We start from the raw sequence: 11,010 nt of genomic DNA on the forward strand, positions 1-11,010 counted from the left end.
TCTTTGGGCTCAAGTCTTTTGGGACCATAGATGGGCCGTTGTCCGCAATTCGGACCCTCTTTAGGCCGTATCGAGACTTAAACATTTTTACGATTTTACTCGCGAAGTAGCCGTTGGTATAGGCATGGTTCTTCCAACGGAACCCTGTTTCTTCGCATAGCCGAGGCAGTTGGTGTTAAGTTAACCGTAACCTACTCTACTATGAAGAATAGGAAACCGTTCGAGAGACATAACCTTCCTAACTTCCCGAAAACTTTCGACGATGTTTTTTAGACGGAACATTGGTGTCGTATCCACGGACCCAAAGACTGAGTTACGGAAACTTCAGACAAAGATGCATGGTTATGGGATGGGACCGGGTTCGGAATGATCCACGGAGAATTGGCCGCGCTCGCCGGGCGAGCCGATCTGTGGCACGATCGAGCGAGCCGACCGGCAACACGGCCGTGCTCGCCGGGCGAGCTGGCTCGTGTCACGGCCGAGCTCTCCGGCGAGTCGACCGGCAACACGGCCGTGCTCGCTGGGCGAGTTGGCCCGTGTCACGGCCGTGCTCACCGGCGAAGCGACCGGCGACACGGCCGTGCTCGCCGGCGAGTCGACCGGCGACACGGCCGTGCTCGCCGGGCAAGTTGGCCCGTGTCACGGCCGAGCTCGCCGGTGAGTCGAGCGGCGACACGGCCGTGCTCGCCGGGCGAGTTGGCCAGTGTCACGGCCGAGCTCGCCGGCGAGTCGACCGGCAACACGGCCGTGCTCGCTGGGCGAGCTGGCTTGTGTCGCGGCCGAGCTTGCCGGGCGATCCGTTTCAGCTGTTCGTTTTCTTGGCTTTTGAAGTTTTGACCGAGATTCGGTTTTTCTAAGGACTTTCGGACATCGATTCCGTCGTGACCGATTTTGACCCCAACAAGATTGGTACAAAGAGAGAAAGATAACCAAAATGTGTATAATACCCATGATCAAGTATGCAAATGTCCATATGCAAGAGAGATTAAGTTCATTAAGCCTTAGTTCAGTTGGAGTTGGTTTCAAGGACAATGCCAATCATCAAGCAAGCAACATGTTTCAAGAAGAGTTTTCAAGACGCGAAGCTTACAAGCTTTTTCAAGAGATGCTTAAGCTACTTGCTATGTTTAGCTAGCATGTCAAATTGAGTTCTAGACATGTGTTCCTTACAAGGTTTTTCCCAATGCATGAATGGAAACTAAATGCTTATAGACTAAATCCTAAAGATCAAAATGGAACAAGATATGAATCTAAATGCTTGTTTTGGTGTTTTTTCAAAAAAAAACAATTTTTGTGGTTTTTCTATGCAAATAAGTATTCACAATGCAATGCATGAAACTCATGACAAGTAAACAAAACAGAAAATGATGTGATATAGTTCGATCCCTAAGTATTGCATCTCTTATTTGAGAGAGTAATTCACTCCTTAGGGTAATTTGAGTGATATCAGTAAGCTCAAAGAAGAGATCTAAGGGGAAGAAATAAACATGAAAACTAAATATGTACAAGGTTGGAGTGACACTTACTTGGAGTTATTGGCTGAATTGGGTGGTAGAGGACCCTTGGCCTCAGATTTTTTCCATTGGGAGAGACGGGCTGAAGCGGAGAAGTGAAGGAGGAATGTGTTCAAGCTCTTTACCCATGTAGTGAAGACCCTCTTGTCAAAGCTCAGATCACCGGGATCATACTCATCATAGAACCAACCCCTAAACTCATTCATTCTAATCTCTTCAAAGGTTACCTTCCTTGGATCATCAACAATGAGTTTCTTGGTGGAGAGAATACCAAGATGCTTGTCAAAGGGTTTGTCCATAGGAAAGCCTTCTTCTTGCACCTCTTTGGGAGATTCTTCAATGTTAATCACTTGATTCTCCTTAGACTCTTCACCCCTTGTACCTTTCTTAGCAATAAGCTTCACATGCATTTCCTCCTTGGTTGAGAACTCATCCATAACCAATGAGATCTCTCTTGTTTTCTTCATGCACTCAACAATTAAACCATCACCACAAAGATCTTCAAGGCTTCTTTCAACCAAGCCTACTTCTTTATCATTGCTCCTTGTTGAATAAGCCATGGATGCAATTGGTTCATCTTGCTCTTCATATCTTATCACAAGTTTCTCATCTGCCATGCATCCAAGGAGTACTTCAAGCTCATATATAGAGTCTTCAGGTTCTTCTTGAAATCCATCCTTGATTTGAACATCCTCTTCAACATCAATTTCCAAATCCATGGTGTGTTCTTCATAAGTGTTCGTGTTGTAAAGAAGAGTGATGCTTTCTTCTTAATCTTCATTCATGTGAAAGATGTTGTTGTTGAAAGACTTCACATGTGCTATAACTCCATCCAACCTTGAGCTAAGAGCTTTGCCATTAGCATTTATCTTGGTGGAAAGAGAATCAAGTTGCATTTCCATCTCAATCCTTCCCCTTTCTTGATTCTCCAACAACTTCTCAAGCATGTTGGTGATGTTTTCTTCATTTGAGGCTTGAGGAAAGTTAGCTTCTTCTTCTTCATACTCTAAATCCCAAGGTTGGTGTCTCTCACCATATCTATATTGGTGTCCTTGACCAAAGTCTCCATGTGGTTGATACTCCAATGAGGTGGTTGGTTCATAAGCTCTTTCACAAGATGTGGAGCTTTTAGATATCATCCTTTCTTGACTCTCCAAAATAGCCTTGAGCATTGATTCCAAGTCAAGAGATATGATCTTCCTCTCTTGTGAATGTACCTTGCAAAAGAACAACCATTGGAAGAGAATTAGTAACCAAACAAAGCAAAACAAAACATAAGAAAATAAAGCTTAGTCTCAAAAAAGTTTGAAATCCTAATGACAAATCTACAAGTTCCCCGGCAACGGCGCCAAATTGATTAAGCGTTTAAGCACAAGTCAATTAACCTAATGTGCCAACAATACAACAATCGAATGGTATGTCATTGTAGCATTTTAGGATCGAATCCACAGAGAACTAGAGACTTATAACACCAAGAATACACAAGCTTTCTTAATCTAAGCAAAAGGAAAGAGGTTTATGATCTAAAACTAGTGAAATAGAAAGACACCTAAAAGAAAATACAAGCAAATAAAGACAAGCTCTTGGGTCAAGTTATTGACTAGAGTGATAAAATACTATCTCAAGATGCTCAAACAATCAACAATTGCTAATCTTTAAGCCTAATATCACTAATTTGAGCTAATCCACTCTCGTGACAATAACTCCTTTCCTAATCAAGTTTTAAACATCAATTCCCATTGGTTAATTACCATCAAGCATGCATGAATCACAAGTTCTAATAGCCACTAAACAACCTTAGCATCAACTCCCGTTGGGTAAGCAAGTAAAGCACATTGATTGATATTTTTCATCGAACACCTTCCGGGCATGAAATAACTTATTATCAAGATATGATTTCCCAACCTATATTTAGCATTAAACACACCAATCAAGTAAAGATCATTTAGATTAAGCACATAGCATCATAGATCAAGCACTAATCATTCTAGTCTACTAAATCCAAGAACTCTAAAGGTTCTACTCACTAATCTCCATGAAACCACACAAACCCATAATAGATTGTTGGATAAACAAGAGATTAAGAGATAGATAAACAAAGGTTAACAAAATAAATACTTAAACCAAACAAGATTCACAAGATTCAAATTTAGAAACAAGAGAAATTACAAAACTATAGCTTAGGCAGTCTAGGGTTTTCAATCCCTTAAAATACCTTTTATAGACAATATAATCGAACCGGGTCGATCCGGGACAAACCGGATAGAAAATGGGTAAAGTGATTTCTGGGTCTTGACCACAGACTGGCTCGGTCCGCGGCCGTAGTCTGCGGTCGGATATGCTCCAATTCCGCGGCCAGGTCTCGTCCGCGACACATACCCACGGCCATCTCTGCTTAAACTCGACCTCACTGCCTTGAATCCGCGGACGGCTTCATCCCGCGGCCTCCACCCGCGGCCCATGCCTTCTTTACTCGACCTCACTGGCCCAAATACGTGGACGGCTTGTGGCCTCCACCCGCGGTCCATCCTATCTTTGCGGTATGATTGATATGACTCTAGTAAATTGGTTATAACTTCTTCAATACAGCTCCAAATTACTTGAAACTACCTCCATTAGAAAGCTAACTCAATTTACTATGCCCTTGCAAAATATGAGCTTCAGAGAATATATTTAAGACCTTCATCCATGTTGATATTTCAACCTTTTGTGGCTTAATCTCCTCCAAAATCATTATAACCACTCCAAAACCTGAAAACATACAAATGAACATGCAAATGCACTATATAATACTAAATCAAATCTAAGTGAGCTAGAATGTGATGAAAATGAATGCTTAAAAGGTGTAAAAATGCAAGACATCAATGATCCAGGACAAGGTTTATTCTATTGCCTCATGTGTCTTTCTTGGAGATTCGTTAATATCTTGGCGTTCCAAGAAGCAGCAGACAATGTCAAGAAGCAGTTCAGAAGCTGAATACAGAGCAATGGCAGATGCTACTTGCGAGTTGATCTTGTTAACGACATTGCTGAGTGAAATGCATTGTCCAACATAGTTGCCTGCTACTATGTTTTGTGACAATCAATCTGCGCTCTACATTGCCTCCAATCCAATCTATTATGAGCAGACAAAACATGTGGAAATCGACTGTCATGTTGTGCGTGAGAAGTTGCAGAGTGGGTTTCTGAAGACGCTTCACGTTAAATCCGACTTACAACTTGCTGATACACTAACCAAACCGGTGCAACCAGGAATCTTCAAGAGTCTCATATCCAAGATTGGAATTCACACTTTGTGTCTTCCATCTTGAGGGGAGGGTATTAGATTATGAGAATCATATGGTTAAGTACAATCATGTAGTTAAGTGATTGGTTTAGCTTCCTTTTACTAAACCGGTCATGTATATATATAGGAGTTGGTACATTGTAAACATTGAGTTTGAGTAAATACATTTCATATTTTCCGATCTGTAACAAACTTGGATCGTCTCTTTTACTAAAGCTCAAGCTCTAATATTGACCATGGTCGGCTACACATTTTACCGTGAAATTATTATATTTTATCATTGAGATTTGTTTTGTTGGCAGTGTCGTTGGTGTCGAGAAGATTTCATGAACATTATGCTTCCTTTTGGGATTTCCATCTCAAAAATTTATGCAGTAGATAACACAATGAAAAGAAGATCGTGGAGCAGCTCTATCACATACTCTCTACTCTCTGGTGCAAAGTGCTCTGAAATTATCTGCAACCCTTGGAGAGATCATCATATATTAAATCCCTTGTTCTAAAACTCGGCCGCGGAGACGTTTAATCGGCCGATTACACGTGATTCGGTTAGGCACCGTGGTGAAATGGACAACTTCGGTTGCATTACGCGGTGAGCCGAGTAACGAGCGTGGAATGTGTAGATTTATAAAATCGGCCGCGTAATGGACAAAATCGCTTGGTTAAAATCGGTTATTTCACGGTGAATTTTCGTTTCATACGCAGTGATAGTTAACGGAGGCTGACAAAGCATTTTTGGTGAGAGGACTGGCCTGAAACAAAAGCTTTTTTTCTTTGCCCGTTATTAGGTTTATGTGTTTTAACATAAGAACAAGATTCAGTCAAAATAAAATCACTAGAAAATACAGAAGAAGAAGAAGGTAACTCCAGTCATAAAGTTATGGTTGAAGCGTGTGGTGTCAGTAGCTACGTAACACGTGACAAATGTTTCATGTAAATTTGCATATTGATCCCGATAAAGTATTTATTGTTAGTATTTGACCCCATTATTTCAATTATGGAAGTGTTCCAACAACTTTTTTTTCTCCTATATGTGATTTGTTTTTATATTTTGTAATACTAAATTTGAATTGTAAATAACATAATTGTATTGTTGTGAAAAAATTTGGTATGTATTTACAAATCTATAATTTCAGTACCAAGAATATTTTGTATTATACATATAAATAAGGTATTATACATATAAAAGTATAAAAAATTCTTCTTCGCATACTTTCTGATTTTTTCTGATTTTTTAATAAATCGTTAGACCTAGTGTACCGTACGCGTAGCGCTAAGCGAATTTCTGAACAAGGATTAAATCATAAGAGGTCCAAGAGCCAAGAAGGCACCGGTTTTGAAAAGCCAAACTTGGGAATAGCATTGATGGTTTTTAAAGAAGTAAATGAGATGTCGACCATTTTCCTTGTAAAATAATAGGTTTCGATCATATATGAGAATCTGATGTGTTGATTTTTTGAAAGCTGGTTTTTAAATTAAAATAAAAAGTGTAAAATGCAACTGCCCGTAGGGAAGTAGTTTTTATCCCAATCCAGTAAAGCCCATATCAGAAGAAAGTCCAAAAGATACAGTCAAAGAAACCCAAATGATTGAAAAACCAAACAACTACCTTTTTGATAGCTGAATAAAATGAACAAAAAATAAATAAGACGAAGCTACCAATTTTAGAGTTGATTAGAAATTCTTCTATATAATTTTAGTGGTTAGAAAAGTTTAAACAGATGATTGAAAACATGTTTGGATAGATTCAATTATTCTATCAAAAAGAAAGAAAGATTCAATTGTAGTATATTAATTAAATAAAATCATAACCGGAGATTTTGCATTAAACATATTACGAAAACTAACCGGGAAAATCAGTGACATCATTTTGTCAAAGATCTGACTAATTGGTTAGAAAGTCTTATATAACTAATAAACTGTCTAGATTTTACTTTCTATATTTATTATGCATAATGGATTCATTACAAAATGCACATTTCAAAGCCAAGAGTTTTGTTTTGCTAAAAAAACAACATTTGCTAAATCTATTGGAAATATTGAAAATGAAATATTCTTTAAACAAAAATTCCCATCAATAGTAAAATGTTCTTTTAGACTTGTATCTTTTTAATACAAAGTTACTTTAAACCCAACTGAATTTGTCTTTTTAGAAAAATTAACAAAGAGATATTTCATAAAAATATCAGAATTATCCAGAAAAAGTTATAAATACCCCCATCGACCCCTCAGTTTTCAGAGAAATTCGATTCTTGAATAAGTTAAGATGCAAAGGAAATAAAAGAGACGAAAGCTAACAGCAGCTGCAACGGGGTAACGTTGATGGTCCTTAGCGGTTAATCATATGCTTATCGGATTATAAAAATATTATTTGAGCTAAATAAGCTAAGGATGAATCCGTAACTAAGGATTTAAAGGCGTTGATCCTTAGAGACGTGGCAGCCGGTGATACGTTCGGTCGGTTTTCGTCTTTCGTATACCAAAAAAAAAGATTTCATTTTCGACCGAAGCCGAGAAAAAAAGAAAACTCTCGAGGAAAGGCGATTTCGATCCGTCCCGATACAAAGGTAAATCGAAGCCTTCTCGTGCAGATTTATGGATTTAGATTAGGTTTGATGTTGTTTTCCTCTCAATTTAGTGTTCGGTTTTGTGTTTTCAATTGATTTGGGGATATTTACGTTTGAAATTAGGGTTTAGAAAAATTGGGTTTTCAATCGATTTGGGGTTTATTGACTTCTTCGCTTTATCTTCTTCGCGTTATCTTCTTCGCATTATCTTCTTCGCTTTATCTTCTTCGCGTTATCTTCTTCGCATTATCTTCTTCGCTTTATCTTCTTCGCGTTATCTTCTTCGCATTATCTTCTTCGCTTTATCTTCTTCGCGTTATCTTCTTCGCATTATCTTCTTCGCTTTATCTTCTTCGCGTTATCTTCTTCGCTTTATCTTCTTCGCTTTATCTTCTTCGCGTTATCTTCTTCGCATTATCTTCTTCGCTTTATCTTCTTCGCCTTATCTTCTTCGTTTGTAGTCATAGTCTTCTGTTCTTATTCATATTGTAGCTTAGTAGTAACGGTTTACCTTTGATCTCTATACTGACATTGTTGATCTCTATAATTTTTGTAACTGTTGTGCTCTGAGATTGTATTTTACGGTTTGATATATATGGGACTGTTCTGTTCTTAAAGTTTCTTATTAGCATTGTTAGACGAGTTTGGTGTTAGTTTATATTTCGCGTTATCTTCTTCGCTTTATCTTCTTCGCGTTATCTTCTTCGCTTACATGATTTCTTTCAGGTTAACGAATCATGGGACAAGATTACTCAACACCCAGCCTTCTTCATCAGACGAGTATGACATAACGTCCCTTCTTCAAGCAGAAGCTGAACTGTACGCCGATGGAGCTGAGAGTAGCTACCATATTGCTGAGCCGTTTCAGTACCCACCTCAACTTGAGGGTGATGATGGAATCCCGACGACATGCTACTGTGGTGGTGAGCCTGTTGTTGCAACATCTTACACGCGTAAAGACCCAGGGAGAAGGTACTTCACCTGCGACAATATCGATGATGGGGACTGCCACATATGGAAATGGTGGGATGTGGCTGTTACAGAGGAGATGAGTGACATTCAGAGACAACTTAGGCAGCTTAAGGATCAAGGTTTTGAGTGTGACCAGAAGCTGGTTAAGCTACAGAAGACCGTCTGTGAGTTATCTAAGAAGAAATCAGGGGTTAGAAATGGCTTTGCATTGGAAGTTGGGCTACTGGTCTCTGTATTAGTTTTTTTAGGTCTGGCGGTCATGTTTCTGACTGGTAAGTTTATCTCTTCTGCTTTTAGTTGTCCTTTAGGCAATTTTGTAAAACTTTTGACTGTTTGATCGCATGTTTTTGCAGCAAGAGCTTCAAAGAAGTAAACCGGAGTGTCTAAAACCTCGAGAGTGTCTGTATAATAAGGTACGAAACTACAACTTCCTAGTGGCTTTTCTTTGAATTAAAGAAAACATATAGTACTGTATTTTCTTTGAATAATAAAAATTAAAACGTCAAAAATATTAGTAGTCTCTTTTCTTTGAATGTATTGGTGTTAAATGCTAGTTGTTTTGCTTTCTACCTTCCTACCGCCTCAGATTGGATTGTTTTAAATGTTTTACAACCTAATGAATTCGGTGTTAGTCTGATTTGATTGGTGTTAAATGCAACTAGTTTTCTTTCTACCTTCCTAACTGCTCGGATTTTATTGCCTTTAAATGTTTCTTAGGTAAAGCTCGCCTACTTAAGGCTCTGTGTTGCTATTAGAGTGACACAGACCACTTCTCTAACCATGGATAAGAAGACTAGTTATGTTAACCTACTGTTTACGTAATCTCAATCTCCAGTTTACCTTGATTCACCCGAACCTTTTTGGTTGGGTAGCCAAGGTCCTGATGAGTCTGTTGTCGAGTTTGTTGTGAAAGAGAGGAGGAAATGGTCTCCGAAAGAGGATAAAATCCTTATTGGTGCTTGGCTTAACACCAGTAAAGATGCGGTGGTGAGCAATGAGCAGAAAGCTGGTGCATTCTGGAGGAGGATTGTAGACTACTACAACGCAAGCCCTCAGCTGGTTGGGACAATACCTAGAGAGGTTGGTCAGTGCAAGCAAAGATGGGCTAGGATTAACGAGCAAGTGTCCAAGTTCGTTGGATGCTATGATGCGGCTCTGAGGGAGCAGAGAAGTGGTCAAAATGATGATGATGTGATGAAAGCTGAACTAGACTACTTCTACAATGATCACAGTTACAAGTTCACCCTGGAACATGCCTGGAGGGAACTGAGGCATGACCAGAAATGGTCCTCTACCTATCTGGCTAATCACGGTGGCAAGGAAAAGCGCAAACAAGTGCTGGAGGTAGACACAGAAGATGAAGTGGGAGAACCAGAGGCTAGACCCGTGGGGGTCAAGGCTGCTAAAGCTGCTACTAAGAGGAAGAAGAGTGGTAAAGAAGAGGAGTTGTCACATATACATGCCATCATGGAAATGAAAGAAAAACTCTCTAAACAGAAACTGCTCGACCGTTTACTTTCCAAAAAAGATCCACTCACTGAGATGGAAACATCTCTTAAACTCAAACTTATGTCTGAGATGTTATGAGTTTAGGTATTGTGTTATTTGCTAACTCTTGGCGTATTAGACATGTTGTATTGAGCAGTTAGCTATCTTGTTTGGAGTAGTCCTGAGTAGTTAGCTAACTCTTGGCGTATTAGGTAGACATGTTGTATTGCGTAGTTAGCTATCTAGTCACATGTCATATAACTTTAATAATTAGCCAACTCTTGTCTTTTGTGTTGTTTCAGGTTAAGCAGTAGGACATGTGAACCAAGTCACGGGTGCATTTCTGAAAGTGTTTTGTTGTTTAGCTTCATGTGAACCAACTCACGGGAGTGACTGTATCACTCCATGTTCTATAAGTTTCACTCCAGCTCGTCTTTAGTTTCCACAAGTTCTTCTTTCCTTTCGTTTCCTTTTGCTACTGCCGTATTTCGTTTCCTTTGTAATATTCTTGCTATCAAGTTGTTGTAAGCTTTTGCTACTATCACTTCTCGTTTACCAGTTGCTACAAGTTGTAATCAAGAAGTACTGCTTCACTTAAATAGGTAACTACTATCACTTCTTGTTTACTAATCTCGTATAGAAACTAGTCGAGATATGTGAAGTGATTTGCACATAAAAACATCTACATTGTCATATATATTTTTATGTCCAAAATATATGTCTGAAATGAAATAATTGATTCAAATTACAATTTCTGGTGGCCATAGTCTTGGTAATTATGCAATTGTTAAAAAAAAAATGAATATGGAATTGCTATAGAATATTTGAAAAAAATAGATATTTAAAAAAAATAAAAATATTTCATCGAATCATTTGGCCAGTTTATATATTTTTTTGGATATATATATATAAATAAATATATATTTCATGGATTACTATAATATTATTTTTTTGGATAAACTCTTGTATAGATAAATTCTTTAGTAAAATATAGAACTAAAATTCTTCACAAAAAATAAAGAACTAAAATTCTTTACTAAAATTTGGAACTATTTTTGTTTAATATTTTTTTCAAGGAGGATACCTAAAAATGACATCATCTTCGTCCGATGAAGTCGAAGAAAGATTGAACGAAATTTTCGACGATATCTTGGAAGATACATACAACGACATAGTGGAGGCC

General features: G+C 38.5%; 1 pseudogene; it reads left to right on the forward strand.

Moving 5' to 3' along the window:
- Positions 1-8,104: 8,104 nt before the first annotated feature.
- LOC106330210 lies at positions 8,105-9,926 on the forward strand (annotated as a pseudogene).
- Positions 9,927-11,010: the final 1,084 nt, after the last annotated feature.

This window comes from Brassica oleracea, chromosome C3, assembly GCF_000695525.1.
Source record: "Brassica oleracea var. oleracea cultivar TO1000 chromosome C3, BOL, whole genome shotgun sequence".
NCBI lineage: Eukaryota > Viridiplantae > Streptophyta > Magnoliopsida > Brassicales > Brassicaceae > Brassica > Brassica oleracea.